We start from the raw sequence: 15,451 nt of genomic DNA on the forward strand, positions 1-15,451 counted from the left end.
CATTGCAGATGCTCTACCCTCACCCATCGGTATCCCATTGCAGACGCTCCAAACGCCCCTGTCTGTATCCCATTGCAGACGCTCTGCCCTCCTCCTGTCCATATCCCATTGCAGACGATCTACCCTTCCCATCTGTATCCCATTACAGACGCACTGCCATTAGCTGTATATATCGCATTGTAGATGTTCTGCCTTCCCCCTGTCTGTATCCCATTGCAGACGCTTTGCCTTCCCCTAGCAGTATCCCATTGCAGACACTCTGCCCTTCCCCTGTCTGTATCCCATTGCAGATGCTCTGCCCTCCCCCTGTCTCTATCCCACTGCAGATGCTCCTCCCCACCGTCTGCATCCCATTGCAGATACTCTGCCGTCCCCTGATTGTATCCCATTTCAGACGCTCTGCCCTCCCCCAATCTGTATCCTATTGCAGATGCTCTGTTCTTCCCCTGTCTGTATCCCATTGTAGACGCACTGCCCTCGCTCTGCCCTCCGCTGTCTGTATATCATTGCAGGCGCTTTTCCCTCCCCCGTCTGTATCCAATTGCAGGTGATCTGTCCTTCCCCTGTCTGTATTCCATTGCAGACACTCTGCCCTCCCCCCGTCTGTATCCAATTGCCGGTGATCTGTCCTTCCCCTGTCTGGATCCCATTGTAGACGCACTGCCCTCGCTCTGCCCTCCGCTGTCTGTATATCATTGCAGGCGCTTTTCCCTCCCCCCGTCTGTATCCCACTGCAGAGAGTCTTCCCTCCACTGTCTACATCCCATTGCAGACGCTCTGCCCTCCCCCTGTCTGTATCCAATTGCAGGTGATCTGTCCTTCCCCTGTCTGTATCCCATTGCAGACGGTCTGCCCTCCCTCTTTCTGTATCCCATTGCAGACACTCTGCCCTCCACCTGTCTGTATCCCATTGCAGATGCCCTGCCCTCCCCCTGTCTGTCTTCTATTGCAGACTCTCTGCCCTCCCCGTCTGTATCCAATTGCAGTTGATCTGTCCTTGCCCTGTCTGTATTCCATTGCATACGCCCTTCCCTCCCCCTGTCTGTATCCCATTGCAGATGCTCTGCCCTCCCCCACGTCTGTATCCAATTGCAGGTGATCTTCCCTTCCCTGTCTGTATCCCATTGCAGACGCTCTGCCATCCACTGTCTGTATCCAATTGCAGACGCTCTATCTCCATTTGACGTCTGATTGAATGTCTATCCTGGTGCATGAGCAAACGGAGCTCCATCTCCTTCATCCGGTTCATTAGAATAGCTTGTAATTTGTTGATGACCCCTGAAGAATTCCATTCGTTACAGTTTTCCAAACACAAAATGGGTAATGATCTATACTCTGCATTTCCTGACAGCTACCCAGGGCGTCCCTGCTTCTGCATAACAGCCTGGGATGGTTATATGGCGTCCCCCTGCTCTGTGTAATTTACTGAGTACTTCATTCTGTGTGGTGCGGCCTGTTTGGTGCAGCCCATTTTGCCGCAGACCCATTTAGGTGCAGAAGTATTTCAGTGCAGCTCATATTTATTCCTTTTCAGGCTTAGATAAAAGCATTAATCAAAGCAATAAAAATAGAAATAATGTTTATTCCCTTTAGTTAAAATGTTAATAAGACACTTGAGTAAGTATAACATTGACTCAGAGTTTTCTTTCAGAGCTAAAATGATAATTTGTCTTGCATTTATTCACATTGAAAACATTCAAGAAGCTATTGAATATTTAACTGATGCGCTTCCAGATGAGTTGCAACCGCTGCTGGACTGGTTCGAGGACAACTATGGAGGTAGAAGATTACGCTGAGGAAATATTCGGTGTCCACCACTTTTTCCAGTTGGAATGTGGAATTTATATGAAAGAACTTTAAACAATGATGACAAAACAAACAATAATGCAGAGGCTTCCCACAAGAGATGACAATGCGAACCATCCAGTTATTTGGAAATATATTGTCAGTTTACGAAAAGTTCAGAGAGGAAGGGACATTTAATATGAGCATTTCATAGCAGGCACGATATTCCGTTGAAATTAAAGAAGCAGATGCTAGAATACAAACACCCATAAGAAGATTTAGTAAGAGAAATGATGTCGAGTATTTACGAGGATTGCCCATAATTTTGAATGAACGTCATGTTTTAGATTTTTCGTAATGAACTTATATCGTTTATTTTTTTCTTTTTAACATTTTTACTGAAGAGAATAAACATTATTTTTATTTTCAGTCTTTTAACTAAGCCTGAAAAGTGGGAGAGATGAGATTGGAACTGCCAGCGAGTTTAAGGTGAGAATTGCTCTTTCCAGAACTTTGATGCTTCCTTGGTTGGTGGGACGTCGATGTTTCATAATCTCCACAGAAGGTATCCTGGTCCTCTCTGGCCCTTTCCAGAATCCTCCCCACATGTCGAGGTAGAGGGTGAGGGAACGGATATCGGGCACTCTAACACCCGGCTTGGCCTTTTATGTACTATTCCAGGATGTTTCTCCTGGAATGGGAGAAGAGGAGGGACGGAATGAGGATGTGATGGGTGTCCCTGCTGTTAATGCTGGTATCGGGGAAGGGTGAGATGTCCGGAGGGTGTCTGACCACAGTGTTGTATCCATGCAGTGGTATTAGTGTGCGGGGCTATTGCGTCAGTGACAGAAAAAGTGAGGGAGGGAATGTGCTGAATTCAACAGTGAGTGTGGTCGTACTTGAGACTTATTTGGAGATAGAGTGTGAGCCTTGTTCGGGGGTAGGTGTTATAACAGATATACAATGAGTGCGAGGGAGCAGAAGAATATGGTTTCACTTATCCTAGCAAAGTGGGGGGAAATAATATTGATGCTTGTCCTGTATTGCTGACCAATTCTTCAGATTATCTCAGCGTTGAGGGGAGTCTCCCTGAACGTCTTGTCCAAGTCTATCGGTAATAACGCCACAGACCCTTTCCATCACTTCCCACAGAATCAGTTTGGGTGGATCTTACAAATAGCAAGGTGAAGTAAACATTAGTCTGTTATATATCAAAACCAAATCTGTCACGTAAATACTTTACATCATATGCTCTGGAAATTGGGAATGCAAGTATATGCAAGGGAGAGCAATGGCACGGTGATATTATCGCTGGGCTCTTAACCCAGAGACCCAGGTAATATTCTGGGGACATGAATTCAAATCCTGCCATGGTGGAATTTGAATTCAATATGTATCTGGAATCAAGATATTATGATGACCAGGAATCCATTGTCGTTTGTTGGAAAAACTCATCTGGTTCACTGATTCCTTGAGGGAAGGATACTGCTGTCCTTACCTGGTGTGGCCTGCATGTGACTCCAGACTCAAGACAACGCCGCTGACTCTTAACTGCCCTCTGGCATGGGCAATAAATACTGTTTATCCAGCGACGCCCTCATCCTATGAATGAGTAACAAATAATCGTGGGTACTGCATTAAGAATGGATGGGCTCAAGTTGCACCGAAGCTGTAGTGACTACTAATACTGTGAAAAAACTTCCGTAAGTGTGTATTAGCTAGGTTGAACAGTATGTTGTGAACCAAACTAGAGAGCAGGTTATTTCAGATTTGGTGTTGTGTTGTCAGGAGGACTAATTAATAACCTTGCTCTGAAGCAGCTTTGGAGGAATAGTGACATAATATGTTGTATTTTTACATGGCGTCTGAATACAATATCGAATGTTTAAACATTCTGGTCAAATATCATGGAAGCCCATAGGCTCGAGGGTCAAGTACGCTCCAATGAATTGGGGAAGTATAATATAACATTCAATGGGAGAAGCAATGATTGTGAGAGTCATAGAGTCTGACAGCACGGAGAAAGGCCCTTCAGCCCAAACTGGTCCATTCCAAACAAAATGTCGATTCACATTAACCCCATTTCCCTGCCCTTGCCCCATATCCTTCTTATTCTTTCCTATCCGTGTATTTGTCCAAATGCATTTTAAATTTTGTGAATGTACCCCCCTCAACCACTTCTGCTGGCAGCTCATTCCATGTTTATACCAACCTGTGTGTAAAAGAAATTGCCCCTCAGGTTCCCTTTTACTCTTTCCCCTCGGATTTTAATTGATGCCCTCTAGTCCGTGGGTTGCTCAATCCTGTGGAAAAAAATCTGAGTGCATTCACTCTATCCATGCTTCCCATAATCCTATACACTTCTATCAGATCCCCCTCAGTCTCATACACTCTAAATTAAAAACTCCAAGCTTGCCCAACCTCTCACTATATCTCAGACCATTGAGTCCGGGCATCATCCTTGTAAATTGCTTCTGCACTATTTCCAGTTTAATAACATTCTTCCTGTAGCAAAGTGAACAACACAGAACATAATACTACCAGTATTACCTCACCAGCATCCTGTATAACTGCAACATAACTCCCTAATTTCGATACTCATTACTCTGACTGATGAAGGCCATTGTGCCAAATGCCTTTTTCACTACTGTATCTACCTGTGATCCCACATTCAGAGAACCTTGAATCTGAATTCCAAGGTCCCTTTGTCTCAATATACTCCTTAAGACCCTGTCATTCACCGTGAAACTCCTACCTTGATTTGACTTTCTAAAATGCAAGTACTGACACTTATATGTAAATATATATACAATATACATGGATAAAACAAACAGTAATAGTCCCAGAACCGACTCCTGAGGCATTCCACTCATCACAGGCCTTCAGTCTGACAAGCATGCTTCCACTATTACTCTATGTTTCCTACCATCAAGCAAATTTTGGATCTGATTTGCCAGCTCCCCCTCAATTCCATATGATCTAAACTTCCAGAGCAGCCTACCATGTGGAACCTTACTTAAGGCCTTACTGAAATCCATATACACTACGTACGCCACCATGCCTTTGTTAAAGTTGCTGGTCATTTCACCAAAGCACTCTCACAAATTTTTGAGCCATGATCCCCCATGCACAAGGACGTGCTGACTGCTCATAATCACACCCTGCCTTGCCAAATGCATGTATATCGTCTCTCACAGAGTCTTCTCAAGAAACTTACCGACAAGAGATGTTAGGTTTACTGGTCTATAATTCCCAGGTTTTTCTTTGTAGCTCTACCACATTCAAGGCAAATAATGAAAGCACCAGGGGCACACCATTTAAGACTGCAATAATGAGGAAATTCTGCGCGTGGAGGGGACTGACTAACACAGGGGCAAGGCAGGACAAAAGAAATAAAGAAGAAACAATACAAGCATGGACTACTTTCTAAACGGTGAGAAAATCCATAAAGCCAAAGTACAGAGGGATCTGGGAGTGCTAGTTGAGAATTCTGTAAAGGTAAACATGCAGTTTGAGTCTGTGATTAAGAAAGCAAATGCAATGTTGTCAATCTTCTCAAGAGGGTTGGAATATAAAAGCACCGTTGTACTACTGAGACTTTATAGAGGTCTGGTTAGGCCCCATTTGGAGTACTGTGTCCAGTTTTGGGCTCCACACCTCACGAAGGACATATTGGCACTGGAGCGTGTCCAGTGGAGATTCACACGGATGATCCCTGGAATGTTAGGTCTAACATATGAGGAACGACTGAGGATTCTGGGATTGTATTCATTGGAGTGTAGAAGATTAAGCGAGATATAATAGAAACTTACAAGATAATACATGGCTTGGAGAGGGTGGACGCTAGGAAATTGTTTCCGTTAGGGCGAGGAGACTAGGATTAGCGGGGGTTAAATTCAGAACAGAAATGCGGAGACATTTCTTCAGCCAGAGAGTGGTGGGTCTGTGGAATTCATTGCTGCAGAGTGCAGTGGAGGCTGGGACGCTAAATGTCTTCAAGGCAGAATTTGATAAATTCTTGATGTCAAAGGAATTAAGGGCTGCAGCGAGGATGCGGGTAAGTGGAGTTGAAATGCCCATCAGCCATGATTGAATGGCGGAGTGGACTTGATGGGCCGAATTGCCTTACTTCCGCTCCTATGTCTCATGGTATTATGGACTTATGGACAAGATTCCAGAGAATCCCCAGATAACCTACACGTGTGTCAAGCGCAACAGAATAACCAGTGAACACGTAGGACTCATTAGTGACTTGCCAAGTTGCATCTAAATCAACTATAGTAGTAGGAGAAAGAGGGGAGTGGTAGAAGACTGTTTGTGTGACTGGAGGAGAGTGTCCAATGCTTTATCACGTGCATCAGTGCTGGGTCCCTTATTATTTGTCATTCGGAGGTGCTAGTGTTGGGCTGCGGTGGACAAATCTAAAAATAGCATAACACCAGACCATAGTCTAACAGGTTTATTCGGCAGCACTAGCTTTCGAAACGCTGCTTCTTCATCAACGTGCACAGCCACGTGATGTAACTGATGTTGACAGATTTTTATCCTCTTTATTTCTGGTATTCATAAATGATGCAGCTGTGAATATGGACGAGGAGTGGGGTGTGTAATAAATAAGTTTGTATTTGATACAAAGATTGGCCGGGTGGTTGGCAGTGAGGAGGAAGGCCTTATGTTACAGGTAGATACTGATGGAATGGTCAGATGGGTGGATCAATGGCAGATGGAATGTAACCCTGATAACTATGAGGTGATGCACTTTGGAAGAAAGAACCAGACAGGGGAGGACTCAATGAATGACAGAACACTAGGAAGCTCAGAGGGTGCTTCTCCAGACATCGCTGAATGTGACTGCACAGGTTAATACACAGTCTGGAAAGGATAGGAGAATGGAAATATAGCCTTTATTAATCGAGGCATAGATTATAAGAATTATGCGAAACTTTGGTGTGGGCAAGATGGAATACAGTATGTAGGTCTGGGAACAACATTACAGGAAGGATGTGATTGTCGTGGAGGGGGTGCAGAGATGTTCCCTGGGATGGAGCATATCAGCTATGGAGAGAGGCTGGATAACCTCAGGTTGTTTAGGTTGGAAGAGAGAAGGATGCGAGGTCTGTGATTCAGAAGGATAGGATTACGAGGTACATGGACAGGGTGGATAGACAGCAGCTGTTGCTGTTACTCAAAGGGCCACACTTTAAAAGTAAAGGATTTGCGGTTTAGTGAAGATTTGAGAATTGTTTTTCAACCAGAGCATGTTAAGTTCTGGAATGCATTTCTTGAGAGTGGAGTTGCCATGCTCACCTCAAACCATTAGAAATGACATGGTTGTGCACTTCAAATGCTTTAAGATTCACGGCTAAGGTCTTGTGTCGGAAAGTGGGCCGAATGTAGACTGTGCTGTATTACTGGTATTACAGAGTATGTGCTTCTGTGATTGTATGGCTGTGGAAGGTCAATCATTGAGTAGCTTAAGGTAGGAATTGATGGGTTTCTGAAGATTATCTTAAAAAAGTTGATAAGAGAGAACTTGTAATATTTTCTGGAAATATGTCAATGACAAAATTAAGAGAAAAAAGTTGCAGATTTCTGACAGTCTGATACCAGATAATTGAGGACCGGGAAATAGCAGAACTATGGAGCAAGTACTTTAGTTATGCCTGCACAGAAGAAACAAAACAAAAAAGAAAAATTCCTCGCAATACTAGGGAACTTTAGTCTTGGGATAAAAAGGGAATAGAATGAAAATAGCAACTAAACAGTTTAGAGAAAGTATTGGACTGAAATTAATGGGCATAGACAAAGTCAACAGAGATTTATGAAATGCGAATCATATTTGAGAAAGTGGCTTTTTGTAAAATTATGTAGGAGGTATCAATGCTATGCGAGTGGATTAACAGAAAGATTTTTGATAAAGCCCCAAGTCTATTGTGCAAATTCGAATCCTATGGGACTCGGGCTAATAGAGGGTCATAAATTTAGAATGGGAGAGCTGGCAGGAAACAATGATTAGGAATAAAACAATGTTTTATTTTTAAATGGAAGGCTTGGAGGATATTGTAAGGATCGTGTCTTGGGCTCCAGCTATTTCCAATACAAATCATATCTTTGAGTGAGTGGCGCAAATGCAATATTCCCAAGTCTGCTGACAGCACTAACGATGTCAGCCTGTGAGTGGATGAGGAGGATGTAAAAAAGTTCCAAGGCGATTGAGACAAGTGGAGTGACTGGGCAAATATGTAGCAGGTGGAGAGTGATGGGGGAGATGAGATGTTGTGTACTTTAATGGGAACAATGGACTGGCAGCCTCTCATTTGAAAAAGGAGTGGTTGAAAAATGTTGCACTATAAATGAACTTAAGCTGCATTTTTGTTTATTTCTGCGTAGCCCTCCGAGTCCATGTGTGGCAGTGAGTTCTGAAGCCGGAACTCAATACTGGGAATGGCATTGGCGTGCTGGTATGTAGGCCCAGCACGTGGGGAACTGTAACTTTGAAAGGAATCTGGATCTCCCCGTACACCAATCACTTTAAGCAATATTGCAGGAGCAGAAAGCAGGAAGGAAGATAAATGCTGTATTCACCTTCATTTCACGGAGTACAGGAGTAAATGTATCTTACTGCAGCTGTCCAGGGCCTTGGGGAGACCCATCTCGAACATTGTGCAGTATTGTGTGCAGTTTTGGTCACTTTTCCTAACAGATGACAAACCTGACATTGAGGGAGAGCAGCAAAGGATGACGAGACTGATCTCTGGGTTGACAGACTTGTTGTGGGAGCAGAGTTTGGGGCAACTGGATCTGTATTCAATGGGGTTTAGGAAAATGAGTGGAAATCTCAGTGAAATATATAACACTCTGACAGGGCGAGACAGATTAGAAGCAGGATGGTCATTCCCCTGGCTGGGACGTCTAAAACAAGGGGCCACAATATTAAGTGCAGACATGCCACTTTGCATTGAGATGAGAATAAATGTCTGCACTCGGAGACTGGCGAACCAGGGGTACTCTCTCCCAGATCAGGTTGTGGAAGTCAAGGGGCTGAATATAAATTAGGATATCTGGAAACTAAAGGGATGGGGAGCGAGCAGGAGTTTGGTGTGAAAATAGAAAATCAGCTATCAGTCCAGGTTGTTCTCCATTAACGCAATAACTGTGTTCCTGTGCAACACTGTGGTGTACAAAATCGGGCAATATTAATAATGGGGTCGATGGGAAAAAGAGGGTAAGTGGCGAACCCCCAAAAATATCAGTAAAAACCAAAAAATAAATTTGATCTAACACACAATAGGACAATCTGAATAAATCTTGAAGTCACATGTTGTAATGGAACAGTGCTTTCACACTACAGTCACTCACTGGTGCACGTACCTTTCACCACAATCTTCACCAGAAAGCGTGCGGGGGCTGACTGACCATGTGATGCCGATGGAGAATTCCAGTTCTCTCCAAGATGATCCTCACAGTTTGAAATAAAGTGCTTTCTAAATATAGACTACAATTCCCACTTTCAGGCTCAGTTTCAAGGCCTGCAGAGCCGATTGCATTCCTGTTTTTGCTGAACACATTGATTGTACCTTTTGTAGACAGAGGGTTTCTGAGGCAGGATTTGCTGTTCAGCTGGTGCCCGACAAGGAATCGCGTCACAGTGAACGACAGTTCACTTCATAGAAAAAGGTTCATGAATTGCATTGCAACCGAAATGTATTTAATCAACACGCATTATCAGTGAACTGCCTGTACATAGAATGGAGGAGCAAAACTGATGGGCTGAATGGACTACAGCAGTTCTCATTTTATGTTTCACAATGTTTAAACATATTAAGGGATATGTATATTGTATGAGGAAAACTGCATTGAGGAGATGTTCGGCCATTAACTAGAATAGGGAAGCTCAATGAGTTGTACGACGTATTCCTTTCCCGATGCTACTGTGCAGTGTGTGGGAAAGCTCTGTAAATGTTGTCACAAGCTCTCAACTGTTGGGAAGGATTCTCTGCAGGGTCGACAGGATTGTGTTTCCCGTTCCCTTTTCTGATAACAGCTGGTGCCGGCTGTTCTCTCCGGGTTTATCCGTTAAGATCTCGTAGCAAATTGATACAATTTTGCCTTGCTTGACCGTTTCAGAGACCATTGAAGAGCATATCACATGTCTGTATGTCTGGAGTCACTTTTAGGCCAGACAGGAAAGCACGGGGAATTCACTTCCTGAAAGTACACAGGGGAAGGAGATCAACATCTATCATCGACACTGAATACACGATCAGTATTACTGACACCAGGTATTAGATCTCGATATTTTATTAAATGTTTTTAACTTGCACCAGTTGCCAGAGAATTATCCTGGTCTGGATTAGCAATCCAATGACAATTCCACAACAGCACCATCTCCACAATGGGGCCTATCGGAAATCACACTGAACCGATTATTTCTGAGCTGTGTGACAGCTGTATCAAAAATAACCCCAACCAATTTGACTATCGTGATGGGACTGAGAGCGTGGTAATTGGTCCTATTGTAATTATTCCCTTCTTAGGGGATGGGGCATCGTTGAGTAATTACACACATTAGGAGAAAGTGAGGACTGCAGTTACTAATTACCCACATTGCCAGGGAGTTGTCAGAGTTGGAGCTGGAATGAAACCGTTTCCTCAGGTACACGGCTTGTTTTGTAGCAAAGATCCTCAGTCCTATTGCAGGAATGGTGTCAGGGCCAAATGCCTTTGTCGTGTCTACAGTGTCCAGCTGTTGCTTCATGTCACGTGCAGTGAATTGAATTGGTTGAAGACGGGCATCTGTAATTCTGAGGGTATCATAGTGAGGGTGAGGTGGGTAATCGACTCAATACTACTGGCGGAGGATGGTGCAGATAATGCATCTTTTACATGGATGCATAGGGCTGTTCCATTATTTAGGATGGGGATATTTGTGGAGTCCTCTCCTCCAGCAGGTTGTTTCATGGTCCATCGACTTTTATATATGGATTGGACAGGACGAGAGCGCTTATATCTGATTTGTTAGTCTTGGGATCATTTCTCTCTCTGTATCAGATGTTAGTCCTGCTGTTCGTAGTGTAACCAGTCAAGTGCGGTAGCTTTAATGGATTGTCATAGGTGTAGGTGCACGTGATTCCGACCCGACCATGTTCACCCACACTCGTCACTGACCCATGGATCGGCTTAATGGAAATGGTAGATGGATGGACTATCCTGGGGCAAAAGTTACAGATTGTCATTGAAATCTACAACATCAGATGATAACCCAGTATTAGCTGCAATATCTACAATTCAATTCTACTGACTGCCACCCCACCTCCTCTCAGTTCACACCGAGACCCATTCATTCATCAGCCCTGTATTCAGTGACATACTCTGGTTTCTGATGCGGAAATACTTCCATTTTCATATTCTCATTCTGCTACAAGTCTTTCCTTGGTGTTTCACCTCCAATTTGTTACATAAACAATATCCATTTAAGGTACTAATCTGAATCTTTTCCTTTCAGTAATGCCATCTTCTGTATTTGAAGTTAATGTGTTTCCTTCTGTTTTTTTTCCCCTGGCCATGAATCAGAGCTCTGCAGTATCAGTGATGCCAGCCTTATGCAGTTTCAGAGTCAAAGAACTTGTCACCATGCATTACTGTTCAGTTCCCAGTGTACGGCGCTCCGTGTTGGACAGGATATTTGGGCATCTTTGACAATATGTCGTTGGAAACTGTTCTTAAACAGAAATTGCTGAAGACATCGCTAAAGGTGTTGCAGAAATTTCTGGAGTGAATGCAGAGCTAAACTTTCAGGTCCACTGAACTTCTATAAAGGTTTTTTTTATTTTTATTTCCAGTATCCATAATTATTTATTTAATTGAAAAATTGTTCTGTGCCTATTCATTTCTGGCGAAACTCAGCAGGTCTGTCAACATCTGCAGAAATAGAGAAACAGAGTTAGCGTTTCCAGTCCAGTGTGACAATTCTTAAAACCTGAATACAATTGCAAAATGGTCTTTTAATCACTTGCCAGATATGGAGGATGGGTGGCAGGGAAAAGAGGGTGTGGCAAAAGACAAACGGGCTTTTAGCAGTGATGAACGAAAATATTCTGTGTAATGGGTCGAATTTAAGGTGTGGATGGGGGAAAGGGTTTGTCTCTATTGAATGCAAGATAAAAAAGACACAACCACACAAAGTCATACGGAGGCCAGGAGGGAGAGTGTTGACCATGTGGTATTATATCGATCTGGCCACAGATACGTTTTCACTGTCGTCATCATCACCCCCTTTAGATAAAGGAATTCAGGTGCTTTACTTCTTACTGGCACTAGTAAGCGTTTCATGCTGCCTTAGTATTGTAATATGGAGAAAAACAAATCACAGTATGACGTTTGGGCTGTGTCGGTTACCTGTCATTTTTAATATTGTTTTAATTTTGCAGTGCTTATCTTTAAACCCTTGTTCCTGAAGTTAGCATCAGATGGAGTGTAGAATGTTGAGGAGTGACATTATAGAAACTTATAAAATCGTGAGAGGTATGGATAGGGTGAATAGCCAAGGTCTTTTCCAAAGGGTGGGGGAATCCAAACATAGAGGGAATAGGTTTAAGGTGAAAGATCGTAGATTTAAAAGGGACTAATGGGCAGCTTTTTTACACAGAAGGCGGTGTGGGAATGGAATGAGCTTCCAGAGGAAGAGTGGGAGATGCAAGGACAACTACAACATTTAAAACTCATTTGGACAAACATATGAATGGGAAACATTTAGAGGCACATGGACCTAATGAAACCAGTTGGGACTAGTATAGTTTGGAAAACCAGGCAAGCATGGACATTTAGAAAAGCTTCACGCAGACTCAGAGTGGGTTTGTGAAAGGGAAATGATATTTTGCCCTGTAAAATCATGCAAAGTATTTCTGGAGATGCCTGAAAATGTAACAGCAGACTTAATAAAGGGGATCTGGTGGATACGAGGCTTTCCAGAAATTTTCCACAAAGTATTACAAAACAAAAGTTCTTACACAAAACAGAAGCTCCAGGACGTCGGATACAGTATTAACATGGGATGATGATTGGTAAACGCAGAAATAGGAGAGTCAGGATTAATGGATCTTTATGGTAAAGGTTTATCTGCTGGAGTACCACAAATATCAGTCTGATGGCATCAGTTATTTGCAATCTATGCTGACAGCCTGAAGGAGGGAGCTGAGTGCAATACACATCCGAGTTTGAGGATGACACTGAGGATCAAAAGGCATTCTGTTACTTAATGGAGAGGACTTCCAGAAAAGGAACAGTAAAGGCATTGGAGTCTTCTTGTGTATGAAACATAAAGTCAGCATGCTGATGCAGCAAGAAACTGGGTTGGTACATTAGGCGGTTTCCTGGGAAGAAAGGATTGTGTTATTGAGAATCTCTAAGATGGTGAGGCGATAATTCATTGGGGTTTAAATGAATGAGGAGTGATAATGCTGAAACCGACAAGACACAGAAGGGGTTGGAGAAGGTAGATGTTGAGAAGTTGTTTCCATTCTTGTACAAAGTGTCGAACTCGAGGATATAGATACCGAATAAGGAACATCGATTTCAATCTGAGATGCAGAGTCATGGCTTCTCTCCGAAGGTAGGGAATGTCTGGCATTCCCTAACCCAGAGAGGTATGGAGGGATACAAGGAGTTGGCAAGAGAGTGGAGTTGAGCCCTGGAGTAGATCAGCCATGTTCTTATGAAATGACAGGACTAGCTTGAGGGGCCGATTGACCTACTCCTGTTCCGATTTATTAATTTCACATATTATGCTTTTGGAAAGTAACGGGTTATTTTCATGGAAATCATGTTGTACAATGTTGCCTTCAGGGAGCGCAGAGGATTTGTTGTTTTAACCCTGGGTGGGGTATGTGGCTGTATTCACAGCGTATCTGGGTCTGCAACATGACCCACATCTGGAGCAGAAGTTACAGAGAGGGGAAGCCTGGAAACAGGGACTGGGGGTGGGGGTGGGGGTTTTCCAAGTACATTTCCAAAACTACACCTAACAATCGGACTGGCCTCGATCTGCCCCTGTTTAGCAGATCCGAGGGCTGAATAGAACAGCAGAACATAGGGCTGAGGGACACAAGTGGGCCATTCGGCCCTTTGACACTACTCCACCAGTAACTAAGGTCATGGCTCATCTCATTGTGATCTCAGCTGCACTATTCTCTCCGTGCACCATTATCCCTGATTCACCTGCTCATGGAAAATCAGTCATAGCCAGCTTAGATATAATATAAAGGTCCAGCCACACAAAACTTCCGGGAAAGAGAATTCCCACTTGACTGAAATCCCACTTTGTGGATTTATCCTAATTCCTGCACTGACGGATGTTGGAGGGTGTCACCGTTTCCTTTTCTCGTCCCATTCCACCACTACTGACACCAAATTTTAAATGTAACCAGGTTGGTGATATGGCCGATGATAAAGTTCTCAGACTGAGTCAGGTTCAGTGACAGGAACAAGTCAGGCAGATTTCTTTAGTTAGCCACAAGTAACTAATAGAACTAACGGATGCGCATGGTGAATCTGTGGTTAGCACTGATACCTCCCGTCACCAAGTAGCTGCATTCAGTTCCAACCTCGGGCAACCCTCTATGTGGATTTTGAACATTCTCCCCATGTCTATGTGGATTTCCTCCCATCGTCCATAGATATGCAGCTTAGAGTGGATTAGCCATGCTAAATTGCCCACAGTGCCCAGGGATGTGTAGGTTAGATAGGTTAGTCATGGGAAATGCAGGGTTACATGGATAGAGTGGGGGGCCGATCCGGGGTGGCTACTGTTCCGAGGGTCAATGTGGACTTGATGGACGGAATGTCCTGCTTCCACACTGTAGAGATTCTATGAAAACAACAAGAGATTTGGACGATACAAACACCCAGTGGATATCTATCTGATCCACTCTCCTCGAGGTTTTGTGTGTTTCAATAAGATCACCCCTCATTCCAAGAGTAACCTGTTAAAGCCTCCATAATATAAGTCCATCATTCCTGGAATACATGAAGTGAAACATCTCCGAAATGCTTCCAATTTAATTATATTCTTTCTCAAGTAAGGAGACAAAAATAATCTCACACACAGATGAGGTTAATTTTTATTTTCTCAGTGGTGAGAGTATTTGGAACTCACTTCCCCGCAGAGCATTGGAGGCAGAGATATTGAATATGTTTGAGGCACAGACAGAAGTTCATAAAGAATAACGGAGTCAAGAATTTTCGGGGAATGGCAGGAATGTGCAGTGTTGGGGAAATGCTGACAGTGGTAAAAAAAAATTACACTGCTCCAGCATATCCAGGAATATAATGCAAAATGAAATGATAAAATCGATAAAATGTTAAGAGGAAATCCAAGATGGTGGCGATCTGGAAGGTCTGCTTTGTTGGGCTCTGCATCACTGCACGGGCAAAGTGGTTCCCTCACCCACTCCATCCCAGCCATTTACTTAAAATGCTCAGTTTTGGAAAGTTTTGAGAGTTGGCAGTTGCAGTAGCTTTAGTTTGTGTAGTTTTTAAGCTCTATGAGACTTTGTTTATTAATGATCAGTAATTCGAGTTCTTCCTCTTTCGAGTTCAAATGTTGCTACAATGTGTTCTGAGTAATGATGTGCTTAAATGGTCTACCTGGAGCTTTAAGGCAAGCCAT

The sequence above is a fragment of the Chiloscyllium plagiosum genome, unplaced genomic scaffold (genome assembly GCF_037043375.1).
Source record: "Chiloscyllium plagiosum isolate Xiang-an unplaced genomic scaffold, Cpla_swu_hap1 HiC_scaffold_40, whole genome shotgun sequence".
NCBI lineage: Eukaryota > Metazoa > Chordata > Chondrichthyes > Orectolobiformes > Hemiscylliidae > Chiloscyllium > Chiloscyllium plagiosum.